This window comes from Octodon degus, unplaced genomic scaffold (genome assembly GCF_000260255.1).
Source record: "Octodon degus isolate 3935 unplaced genomic scaffold, OctDeg1.0 scaffold00032, whole genome shotgun sequence".
Lineage (NCBI taxonomy): Eukaryota > Metazoa > Chordata > Mammalia > Rodentia > Octodontidae > Octodon > Octodon degus.
Window position 1 is genome coordinate 16,901,397 of NW_004524608.1, and position 13,507 is coordinate 16,914,903.

A 13,507-nucleotide genomic window follows, 5' to 3' on the forward strand; every position below is an offset into this window, starting at 1 on the left:
CTAAAAATTTCATATATCTAACGTGTTGTATAAACAGCCTAAATCCCTATACATTTTATAACTTCAGCAGTCTAAAGGTTAAAGCCTGTCAGTTGAATTTCACGAATTCCAGGAAGAAATGGGGACGTAGCACCAACTCTTCATTGTACACCAGTGATCAAACATCTCCTCATTACACTTCAATATTGTTGCCTCTAAAGGTCACCATTGCTGAACATAATCACACAAAATCAAAACTGCAAACTTTATATATCATGGAGGTAGTAAATAGCTTGGAGGTTTATTTTCTGGTGCCTGAACAACATTCTGAACCCATTTATAAATTTCTAGAAATGGTGACATGAGCCAAACATATTTGCAATCCCTAACAATAACTTCAATTAAATCAATTTTCCATAAAGTTTCTTTGCCAGTCATTTTAAAGTGGAAAATATAACTCTCTTGGACACAGAGTAAAAGTCTTTTTAATTTAAAAGTTTTAAATGGCGTTTCTTCTCTTCCTGAAAAAAAGTCACTTGATAATTACTTGTAAATCACCTTCAGAATGAAGTAGACACAGTTGAACTCGAAGGGAAGTCATTACGTCAGTTTAATAGAACACAGGAATGCCCAATAAATTCCATGTGCTCCTTGCTTTCTCTTCTCACTGATTTTGTAGTGCATTATTGGGCAACCCGCTTCTTCGTATGGTCTACTGACCCAGAGTACACACCCAGCCTCAGTCACATCACCATCGGCTGTCACCTGATTGCTATGCTAACCTGTTTCCACTCTGAGTCCTTGCACTCTGTCTCTTTTCAGTACTTGAAATATAGCTCATGTCACTTTATTTCTATGTAAAGGTGAAATTCCCCCTTAGAAAGACTTCTAAGTACGCTTAAAGTTAAATTCAAACTGCTCATCCTCGTCTATAAACTCCTATATAAGTTGAGCCCTTCTTAACATTCTGCTCTCAGTTTTGGCTCTTATTTTTCCTTGCTCAAATCCAGCAACTGTGCTGAACATGGCAAAGGCACAGATGCCTAGAAATCTGCATTCATCCTCTGCCCAACGCAGGGGCATCCTTTCCCCAACTCCTAACATAGTCGTTGTTTCTTTCCCTTTTCATCTCCTCTCCAACGTTATTTCTTGAGGAAAACTGTTTCCAGCAATGTAAATCAAATGTATCCTGTCAGTTATTTTTTTTTCTACTTGCTGAGACAAAATACTTGATGCCCAAAATTGAGAAAAGAAGGGTTTATTATATCACAGTTTGTGGATATTTCAGTCTATAATCAACTGACTCCAAGGCAGAGAGGCATGGCACAGGGGCAGCACCTCAATGTGGGGCAGAAGACAGAATAAGCAACAAGAGCAAAAAAGGGGGACCAAGGCTCTCCTCCTGCCTTATATTGCATGCAGGCTACCTTCCCTAGGGCGGGTCCTCTACATCCTAGGATGGAAAAATGCTAAATCGCTTAGTTAAGCTTCAAGCTTCTAAACTCCTCAAGTTGACACAGTGTATCAGCCGTTACATCTCCTATTTCTGCAGTTTCTGTCAATCCAATCTCCTGCATTAAATCTATCACTGAACTTTCAATCTGGAATTGTCCTATTTGCATGGTTTGCTTGCTGGTTGGTATTCTGTCTCTACCTTCACTTTTAAACAAGGTATGTTAAAAGCAGGTACTTAGTTTCTATTTTTGAGTAGCATGTAGTAAAAGTGAAATAAGAATACAGCATATATATGACTAAATGAGTATCCATTGCAACCTTTTTCATAACATCCAAAATATAAAAGCAGTCCACATGTCCATCAACAGATGCCCTGAGGATGAGGCAGGAGGATCACCATTAATGAATCTAAGGCCAGCCTAGGTTACATGAGTTCAAGGCCAACCTGAACCATACAGCAAGACCCTGTCTCAAAAAAATAAAAAATGAATGGATAAAAAAGTGTAGTATACATTTACAATGGATCATTATGCAGCATTAAAAGAATGAAATCCTATTATATGCTATAAACAATATGGATAAACTTTAAGAACATATACTCCATAAAATAGGACAATTATGGAAGGAAAAATACTGTGTGAGTCCACTGTTTAAAATTATCTCAAATTCTAATCATAAACACATAGGGTAGAAAGGTGGCTGTCAAGAACTGTGGGAAAAATCATTCCTTAGTGAATACAGAGTTCAGCTTTGCAAGATAAAAAATGTTCTAGAGTTCTGTTGCAAAACATTGTGAATATACTCAACACTACTGAAATGTACACTAAAATCATTAAGACAAAATAATCATTAAGATGGAAAAGTTTATGTCATGTATTTTTTATACAATAAAAAAGTACCAATTGCCACGCTGGTCCTGCCCTTGGGTGTGCTGAGCCAGCCACCTAGACCGGGCGGCTGGTACACACCTGTAATCCCAGTTCTGGGGAGGCTGAAAACAGGAGGGTTACTACAAGTCCAAGCTGCATAGTAAGACCCTGTACCAAATACATTTTAAAAAAGTAAAATAAAAAGTAGCAATAATTCATAGGCACACTATCTAGTCATATTTCTTATAGCAGAAATAAGATTATACCATAAAGTAAGTGCTTCTGGTCAATGTTTTGCACTTTTATTTTTGACAAAATGTCAATAAAATTAGAAAATGAGTCATTAAAATTTTTTTATCAGAAAAAATTACCCAATTTAAATTAGGAAAAAACAAGTAAATGTAAGAAGTAAAATTTGTTCCCACGTTAAAATGCTACCTACAACAACTATATCTCTGGTTTAGCTACAACACTAAAATGCATATGTTCTGATGTTTGCATATCATCCTGTCAATGAAAGAAACATGATTATAGATTTCAAGAAAGTATAGCTTGCAAATTGGACTTTTAAATATATGTTTTGATTTTGAATCTCAATCAGCAAATTCTCACTAATTCTAATTATATATGATTTATTCACAAGTATCTTCAAAAAAAGAGTTTTGCTGAGGAGCAACTAATAATCTGCTCAAAATACGAGAAACAATTGTCCCCTCCATATCTTTGATTATAACATTAGGTTCAGTGATCACTTCACTGTTTTTCTAAGCCCAGCTTTCATTCTATATTTCTTAGAATATGTGTGTACACAGTACACAAATATGTGTTTATATTAATTTTTCCCTGGATGTAGATCCACTCACACCTGTGTATATACCACTCCATTCTAAAGAACTTCATTGCCCTTGATTTTTTTTATCTTCTGTTCACCTCCTGTTGTCAACAACTATTCAAATCCTGGTTCTCTCTGAAGCAGAGATTTCCGCAAAGCAGTGCCACTGCCATATTTCTCACAGGCAACTTTTGGTGTCTCAGTCTCTTCCAAGGTACATGCTGCTTGCTGCTGCTTGGACAGACAGGACTCTCTATGTAGGGATAAAAGAGAATTACAGAGGAAGGCAGATGATTCATTTCTTAGAACTCTTGACTCCTTCGTGCACTGATTCTGTTCAACCTAAGAACTTAATGCTGAAGCATTTCGCTTCCAACTACTGGAGAAAATTTCATGGAATTATATAGTTTTATGTTTCTCCTCTTATTTATGTTTGTTTGGGGAATTTATGAAATGCTTTTTGATCTGCAATACATGAGAAGTTTTTAGATTGCAAAGTAATGGGGCTCCATGCTGTACAAACTACCTTATCCTTTGTTCACTTTGCCCATTTTATTACGCCCATTGGTAGCCAATAAATATGTCAACATGCTCTCCTGTGAAACCTGTCAGACTTGTGGAGCATGACTCTCCATCTTTGGATAGAAATCTGAAAACAAATTTATCCCTGAAAAGAAATGAATGATAGGTTAAAGTATTTAAATCAGCTAGAAAATGGTAGCAACAATTTTCTTAAATGGTCATATTTAAACAAAGAACACGTTCTTTTTTCTAGTTTGGAGTTATTAAGAAGTCTCAGTCTAAAAGGAAATCTGCAAAGTAAGTACAACTGCAAGAAAAATAGCTGTTGCCTTCATGTGCTAGAATCTAGGCCCGATTACCACAATCTCACCATCTCTTTAAATCACAAATGCAATGACAAAATAGCATTAGTAATTGCCCTAAGGCTGCATTATCTAATACAGTGGCCACTAGCCACTATATATTTAAATGTAAATTTAATTAAAATCATGCTAGCTACATTCCAGGTACTCAATATGGGGATAGTGATTACCATATTGGACTGTGTGGATAGAAATTATTTCCTTCATGGCAGAAAGCTCGGCTGAATTGTGCTGCTCTGAAGCATCATGTATACACATTTGCCATCATTTTTAGTCTTGGAAAATGTGCTCCACAGTCAAATTGCTAAATGCCACTTGTCTCAACCTGCACCTGTCCAATTTAAAAAGAATTTTAAGAAATCTCTAACTTGAAGTAAATAGTGAGAAGCTGCCTTGTGAAATATAAGAGTCACTTTCACAGTTTAAGGATTCCAAAACATCTTTTAGTAAAGACCTAATAATCTACGTTACCTAATTGTTATATACTCTTGTCTTTGTTTTTCTGAATTTCAATGAATTTGGAGAGTAAACTTGTTTTCATATTAAATATTCAGACGGACTTAATGTAATACTAAAATATCGAGTGGTAAGACACTAAAAAATGCTCCACTCAGTTACCACTATGTCTTAATTATTTCAGTGTTATCTTCCTTTCTCAACTAGAAAACCACTTCCTAAGCAATAATTCACTACCTTTATTAAGTACAGAATGACTTTCTTTCATAGAGCAAGCAGATTTTATTAGTCCAAAGTAAAATGGTGAGAGAAATTAATAATTGAAAATGAGAATATTTCAATGCAGGGACAATAAGAAGAGAAATAGAATCTTCTGATCATGTAAGGAAAGCTGGCTATTCATCCAAAGAAACCTATTTCTTCCAAGCCAGTTCACAGACAGTGTGTGTCCCCAAACAGCTGCTCACCCTCCTACTCTGAGCCTCACATAACAGTGCATGTACACACTGTAGGTTCACAAATTCTAGTTTCCTGATGACTGCTCAGCCAAACCCAAGTCTAAACAGCAGCTGTGACCAGGGCTCACTTTATCTACATCAGGGTAGGTGTCGTGCTAGACATTAAAAGGGAGTCTCAACTCAGGTGCACCCCATACAGAGGTGCTGGCTGCCAAATGGACATACTTTCCAAGTGACACAAGCTCAAGCATCCTGTTTGTCTGGGAACACACACAGCAATGGTTCTTAAAGTGGAATCTGACATTTTAAAAAATCTAAATTTAAAGATGAGGTATTTTTGAGCTGGATTTGGATGGTTCATTAGTATTTGTCTTTTCAGGGACCAGTTTGTATTTCCACTCCTGGTGACCTTGACCATGACTTGGTAATTTAACTTTTGAGCAAGGCTAACGAGTTTGGTAAGAGCACACACATTGGATCAAAATCCAAATCACTCTCTGCCACTTACAAGGCTGGTAAATTTGGATAAATCTCTCCAAACCCCCCAAAGCTCAGCTTCCTTCTCTGGAAAGATGAGCTCTTGACTTCAAAAAGTTATTCATTACCTGGTAGGTAAATGAAGTTATGCTGTTGCAAATTCAGTATGTACAAGTTTAACTAAAAAAAAAAAATTATCAGTTATTTGGACAATGGTCCAAAATTATTTGTATATAATACTCCTTTATGGACTACTATTTGTCAAAATTCACAATATATCCAGCCCTTGCCAAGTTGCATATTTTTCATAATTTAAAAAGATATCCAGCCTTTGCTAAATTATATATATTTGTTCTTACTGTACACATTTGCAGATAAGGAGTATGAGGCCAAATGAGGTCACGTGTTTACCTAAATGAAGTCTGCTCAGCACTAAGATATGTGTTGAAACTAGGAATTTCAATCTAATTTTCTAGTCCCAAAGCCATGCTTCATGCTGCTTTTCAATAGAAGGAAATTGGTATTTTGTTTATCAGATATGTAAATAAAATCTCAAGAGAGACACCTTGTGTAAGTACTTTGTAGTCAGCATTCACTTCTGATTTGGCAGAGGGATCTTCTCTGGATGTTGAAGGCATGGGGTACGTGTACTAGTTCATACTATGCTTCTGTCATATATCTTTTTTTGGGCATGCGCTAGCCCTCATTAGGTGTTTCCAAAATTAACCTTCAAAAATTTTTCTTCTGCTTCTTTATTTTCCTCTGTTTTCCCCTGAAAAGCATGGAACCCTGTAATCTCTTGTTCTTCCAAAATATGGAATTTTCATTGAGGATTATTTAAAAAGTAAAACATTATCAATAATAGGTGTACAAACACTTCTACCCATACATAAAGTTCTTTCATAGAGTCATATATTTTATTTCGGAGCATTAAGAAAAGCATAGAATAATTTTTCTCTTTGGATTAACAACACACTGAGTTTTTTAAGTTGTTTTGAAATTTTAGCCTTATATTTATTTCCACATGAACAAGTCTCCACCCTTTTATTTCTTGAAAGGATGCTGTGCTGGCAGTAAATCAACAACAAAATTATAATTTGGCTACCACCTGGCAGAATTCTCACTCTGCCTTGTGAAGACTCAAAAGAGACGGAAGACTCAAGGTTAATAAGATTATCACCACTTGCTCTTTCTGTATTTATATATCTAAGTCTGTGCCTCCAAGCCTTTCTTCACTGAGCAGAAGATTGTAATCATTGCTAAGTCTCAGGTTTTTGCTTCTCTGCACAAAAATGAATTCAGTGATGTGTAGCTGAATGCATTCCAGATAGCAATAGCATATCATTAGCATATCAGTGACAGCAACAAAAAATACATGAAAACAAAAACATTGCATACAAATGAAGATGTGTAAGAGTTTACCACAGAACAGAAACTGTTTTCCTTGTTGCTCTTAGAATCAGTCTTTACATTATCCATTAATGCATAACAAAGCCAAGTTTTTCAAAACCCAGAAGTCCTAGGAAATATGGAAACAAAAATTGAAAAATCTAGACTGCATTCCTACTAAATTTCAGAGCACAGCATGAACTCCCAGAACTCCAAATTTTAGCATCTATCTGACCAATGCTGAAAATTTGTCTTTGTGAAGTATTAAAAAAGGACAGCTCCACACCCTTCCCAGGGGAGCCCACAAAATCTACCTTACAGAGGCAAGCTCTAGGTACAGGTCAACCACAAGAGTTTGGGTTTTTTTTCCATCTTTAATCCCTATCTCCTAATAAAAACATACAAATGTTATTATAAATAAATTAGGAGAAGCTAACATGTATGTTTGGCTAATATATGTTTGAGAGAGACTGAAATACAATAGACAGGTATTTCTCACTCATTAGTAGTAGAGGACACATGTATTCTTTGTGCACAGGGAACTGTCTGCCACATGGTGATTCATTCAATAATAATCTTTCCATTGGATGTCTCACCCATCTCCTAGCTTCTAGTTTTCATCTGCAGCAAATGGGCAAGCAGAAAAGGGCAAAGAGGAGCCTATAAGAGAAGTTTATGGAAAGGTAGTACATACCATTCACAGTCCATTGGTTAAGAGGAGCTCACACGTGCTCTTAACTGCAAGACAAATTTGCAAAAGTAGTCTATCTGTGTGTCCAGGAGAAGTGAAGACAAATTGTAGCGACTATCTAGCAGTAGCTACCCTATCGGGGTCCTCTACACATTGTCTGGCATGAAGTATTGTAATTTTCTTCTAGCATTCTCTTCAGCACAAGAAATCACACTCTTCTCAACAGGAGATATCCCACTGAGAAATAAAAGAATAAAATATGACTCATACTTTATGATAACTTGTCCTTGGAAACACAGCAAACTATTCTGCCCTGCTATGGTTTCTCTCCCTAACACTTCCCTTAGAACTCGTAATGTTATATTTTCAGTGTATATGCATCTATGTGTATGTTCTTAATATAATTTTAAAAATCATTAGAAAAAAATTAGTTCCTGCAGAAGCTATAGTCATTTTTAAAAATCTCATTTTATATAGTACTTTTCTTAGAAATAACTTTTTTTTTTGTATTTTTCATTTGTGTACTTGGTACAAGGTCTCATTGAGCAGATCAGACTCATAGTGAACCTCCTGTTTTCAGCCTCCTCAGCCCTGGGATTACAGGCATGTGCCACCATGCCTTGACTCAGTCGCTAGCTCAGTGTGCCCCCCAGGGAGGAGCTGGGATGGCATAGAGGACAAGGTATTGAACCCTGGTCGCTTCCCAAAGCAGGCTCTTTGTCCACTGACCTATCTCACCAGCGCTTAGAAATAACTTTTTTTTTTCTTTTGTATTTAGTACAGGGTCTACAGGGTCTCACTACATAGATCGGAATGTGATAGTGATTCTCCTGTTTTCAGCCTCCCAAGCTCTGGGATTACAGGTGCACACCACCAAGCCCCATCTCAATGGCCGTTTCAGGGCGCTCCGGGGCTCAGAGCCGACACAGCATGCCTGGGATTGAACACCCACCGCCGCACTCTGCAAACCTATCTGGCCAGCCCCAGAAATATTTAAAAAGACATTAGAATTCATTTTTTTAAAATGTAAGGTTCATCTATTGGTACTGCTGACAAAGACTGATATTAATCATGTTAAACAAAAACAATAAAAAACTTCTCTCCAAAAGGCATATGAAATTGGAGACAGACTAACGTGAAACTAAAAATTAACAATATTTTGCAGGTGTAAGCATGACCAATTTTAATTGGTGCATAGAAGAAATTTTTATGAAGTCTGAATGTTTTTATGCTAGTACTTTCCCTTTAGTTAAGTAACTTTATTTTTGAACCTATGACGCAGCTCTAAAAATTCTAAACTATTCATAAAATATATTTGAAGAACAGATTGAGGTTTCATTATTTATACCACAGTAAAGATACCAAAAGGACTAGATTGTAAACCTGCTGATAAAGTAGCTTTCCTACTACTCCTTGAGATGCTACTACTCAAATTTCTAATTTATGTGCAAATTGAATTTGTCTAATGCATATTTTAAGCTCTTCTTTCTATTTGTTTTAACAGTCTCCTATACTGTATGGTTTAAAGTACTTTTTCTACACTTTATAAGATGATTTACCAACCACAACTATTTATTATCTTTGTTTCCTATATTATTCTTCTGACATCCCACAGTCTTATTCAGAAAAAAGACTGACTTCCTTTTATGAACTCAATATTCACTAGAAAGCAAAGACTCTCGTCCTGACCAGATTCAAGGGAAATACAGATTATTTCAGTGGCTTTTGTTGACAGCACAGACATTAAGACTTTAGGGTCCTGTTTTCAATATTAGTTTTAATGTTTCCAAGGTGATGGCTTGCCACTTGGTGTTCATTTATAATCTTTAAATGAACACAAAATTCCTTTAATGTACCCAAGTTGATTATGCTTTCACTTTTGGAGGAACTAGCAGAAGAACTAGGAAGCAGAGACAAATGAAATGACTTTTGTCCTAAAGGAGTTCACAATCTGGCAGATAAGATGGGCTTATAAACAAACCACTCTTCTAGCAGTGTTCTTAGTGTTCTAGAAACACTATCAAATATTACAGTCAATAATGAGATATTTGAAAGAATTAAATGCTTCACAGCATGTCAGAAGTAATTTCTAAAGAATCACTCTTACTGAATAACAATTTTGTAGGATTCTAGGCAAATTTTAATTCTCTTATTTTCTTGGCAACTATTGCATTCTGTTGCTGTTTAAATAGACTGCCCTGACCATATTCTCTTACATATTCACTAGAAAATGTTAGCAAAATTTCCAGTAAACATGGAAGTCTTTTATGGGCCCAGGCCACCTACCTACCAGAAAAGTATGTCGTAGATAGTGGTGAACATAGAATTGTTGGTTCATTACATTTGGGTCATTGTAAATTATAGTTTATTCAGTGTCCCACTTAGTCTAATAGAATATTCATAGTGCTTTACTCTTACATTTTCACTACTTTTTATTTTCAGACAAACACATTTGAGTGTTTAGCATGGGAAAGAGACTGAATAGCATCCACAAAACAAGAATCTCCTTGACATGATCATTAAGATCCTTTGTACTTAAAAAGTTATCCACATACCTCTTTCTTATACCTCTTGACAGTGCCTCTTTACTGAACAATGACCTGTTCATTTGAAAACCCTGACCCAGTAGATAAACTGAGATCCACTGTCAGCTAGTCAGTGTACATTCATACCTTCCATCTACTGCCTTTCTCCAGAAAAAAAAAAAATCGACAACTAGCAATACTGCTTCCAGTTCTGACCCTGAGATATTTCCTATACTGAGCTTTTCCTGTCTACTGTCCTTTAGGGTGATCTTTGTGGGCTGTAAAGTTGCCAGTCTACTTCTGCATAGTGTTATTTTTAAACTAGGCTAGTACTTTTCTTCCTCAGTGAACTTTTTACAGGAAATCAGCCTATTAGGGCACAGGCTTTATTCAAGAATAGGAGTGGGTATAACTTAAATAGATGCACTAAGTTGGAGCCCCTACTTTCCCATTTAGGGGTGCCTGTGGACCTCACTGTAGCTGCTGATATACAGGCGCACTCCAGAGCATCAGCCAGCAAAGGTATGCTACTCATGACACCAAATTTTCCTCAAAAGGAAGTTATTTATCTTTCCTGGACTAAACATTTTCAAATAAATATTTTCTTTGCTTACAATTCTTTTCATCTCCTATGCACCTACTTACTCACTAGACCCTTATTCTTTGCCAGGTGTTAACTTACAATATTTCTTTGATTAATATCTCATGTTATGGTAACAGAAGAAAGAAGTTGGGCATAATTGGTAGATTCCACTACATATAACTTGGACCTCATCATCCAGACCAAGTGGATTTATAGAAGTCTGGAAAGGCAACATTTTTGTGAAGCTCTGTACTTATTCTATAAAGAGCTATGAGATATAATTTAGGCAATGAGTTAAATTTGAATGTCAGACAACAAATAATTGTAACATAAATGTCTGGAAAATTTTGTATGGACATAGTTATAAAGGTTAAGCATCCAAAATTTAAAATTCTCCAAATTCTGAAATGTTTTTAGTACAAACATAGACAGCATAAGTGAAACATTTGCATCACAAAACTGTTTCAGGCACAAAACTGTTCAAAGTATTATATATATGTACCTACAAGCCATGCATATTAGGTCTATATAAAACATTAATGAATTTAATGTGTAGCATTGGATCCCACCCCAGAGATATTTCCTTAGGTATATGCACATATTACAAAACCTTTCCCCATGACAATCTGAAGTACTTCTTTCCCTGTGTATTTAAGATAAAGAACACCCAAACTGTATTTAAAAAGCATTCATTGCTTATATGAAGTCAACTTTAACTGGGCGTCTTGCTTGGGGTTGGGGGTTCTTGTTTCTGTTTTTAAATCAAGCAACACTAGTTCCATAATACACAGATCATGCTCTAAGCCATCAATGAATATATGATGCCATTTCTTTAGTTACCAGTACCCAGGATCCCAATAGCCAAGGGATGGAAGTAAGGAGTATATTAGAAAATAGTATAGTAGTATATTAGAAAATGATTGCTTTTCTGTATCTGTAATTTTCTTGCTACTCATTTAGAATTCCTGGTTACCAAACTAGGAATGTTTATATGAGAGAGCAAATTGATGATTTCATTCAATTTAAGAATGAGGTTCTTCATGCTAAGAAATCAATGGGCAAAAAATAAAAATATAACATTTCCTGATGCTCTGATTATACATCATTCTATAACAACTCATATCAAAATTAATGACTTCTAGAACTAAAAATATTTGATTTGCTCAAAAATATTTAATTGGTCGGGTTCCAATTAAATTAAAACTGCTCCTATTCAGAGCTAGATTACATAGTTCAAAATTTGGTAGATGGAATCAAATTAGTGTTCAGTCCCTCCTGTCTAATGACTGGGCTGTCAGGTGGGACCTCAGCTCAGCTCGGGCTGCCACCAGGTCTGCATGTGACTTCTCCCTGTTGTCACATGGCTTTCTCACAATTTGGCAATAACATTCCAGATGATTAAGTATTTCAAGTGGGAAAATCACATAAAAAGTGTACTACATTTTTGAACCTAGCTTTAGAAGTCAAACAGAGTCACTTCTGCCACATTCTACTTGTTAAATGCAAATTACTAAGGCCGGCCCCAAGTCAAAGGAAGAATTAGATTCTACCACTTGACACGAATGCTGTCAAAGAAATGGAGGGCAATTTTAAACTACTGAACTCTGCCACTGTCCTCAAATTATTTATATTCCCCTACACATAAGACACACTCACTCCTCCTCAAAACCTCTTCAAAAACTCCCCACAAATTCTCATCTTTTATATCAGGATCAGAGAGTTGGCAGAAAACCTCAGAACCTAACCCAGACACAGATACAGGTGAGGCCTCATACTTGTGATTCTTCAGGTATTACTCTTATTATACAGTTTATCTTGCTCTGAAGACCCATAAACTAAGTAGAAAAGTTACCTGCTCTCCACATGTCCAATCTTCAATGAGGAATGTAAGAAAGAGAGCTTCTAGAAACTGTTATACTTTTTTTAAAAAGTAAAAATTGTGAGTACATGAGAATCACTAGTCTACACAAACTGTGAAATTCAGCTAGGAGTGGGTCATACAACCTTGGTTAAGGCTCAGTTCTAAGTGTTAGACTAACCTGCATGGCTATTGGCTTTATCCTGTGAACCCCTGTCACCCCCCAAGTCATCTTGCCTTTTCTGTGAGAAATTCCCAGTATTTGTAACTAAATAGTGTTCCCATCCAATTTCCTGCCCTTAGGAGTTCAGCAATCCAATGTTCTCATTTTTCTTTTGTCCTCTCTCCTTCTTTGTTCAAGCTGGGTCTAACAAAAGTTTTCTTAAACTTTTTGTAACTTTCTTTGAATCCTATTAGAATCATTTTTTTTCAGATAAAAACCTCATTCACAAACCCCATGGAGATAAACCTTTCTTAAATTGGTGTATATACTTGTTGAGACAATACTTTTAAGTCTACAAAATTTTTAGCAAAATGAATCCAACAATGTATAAAAATAATTGTATTTGTATAATCAGTTGAGATTTACTCCAAGTACTGAGGGCTAGCTCAAGATTTCAAAAATTAATTGATGTAATCTATCACATCAACAAGTTGAGGGCCAGGGAGACAGCTCAGTAGAATAAGTGCTTGCCTGGCAAGCGTTGGGTCCTAAATTCAATCCCCGGTACCCCCCCCAAAAAAAGCGAGTTGAAGAAGAAAAATCATATGACCATATCAATAATAGATAAAGAAAAGATGTTTGACAAAATCTAACATTCATAATAAAAGACCCAGAAAACTATACATAATCTGTTTGTTTGATACAAACAAATAAAAAGAAACCCATGCTTACCACTGGGGCACGCATTATAATCCCACCATTTTGGGAGGCTGAAGCAGGAGGATCATAAATCTGCACCCAGCCTTAGTGAGACCATTTCAAAATAAAAAGAGCTGGAGGTGTAGTTCTGTGGTAGAGTACCTGTGGTTTCAATCCCAAGTACCACAA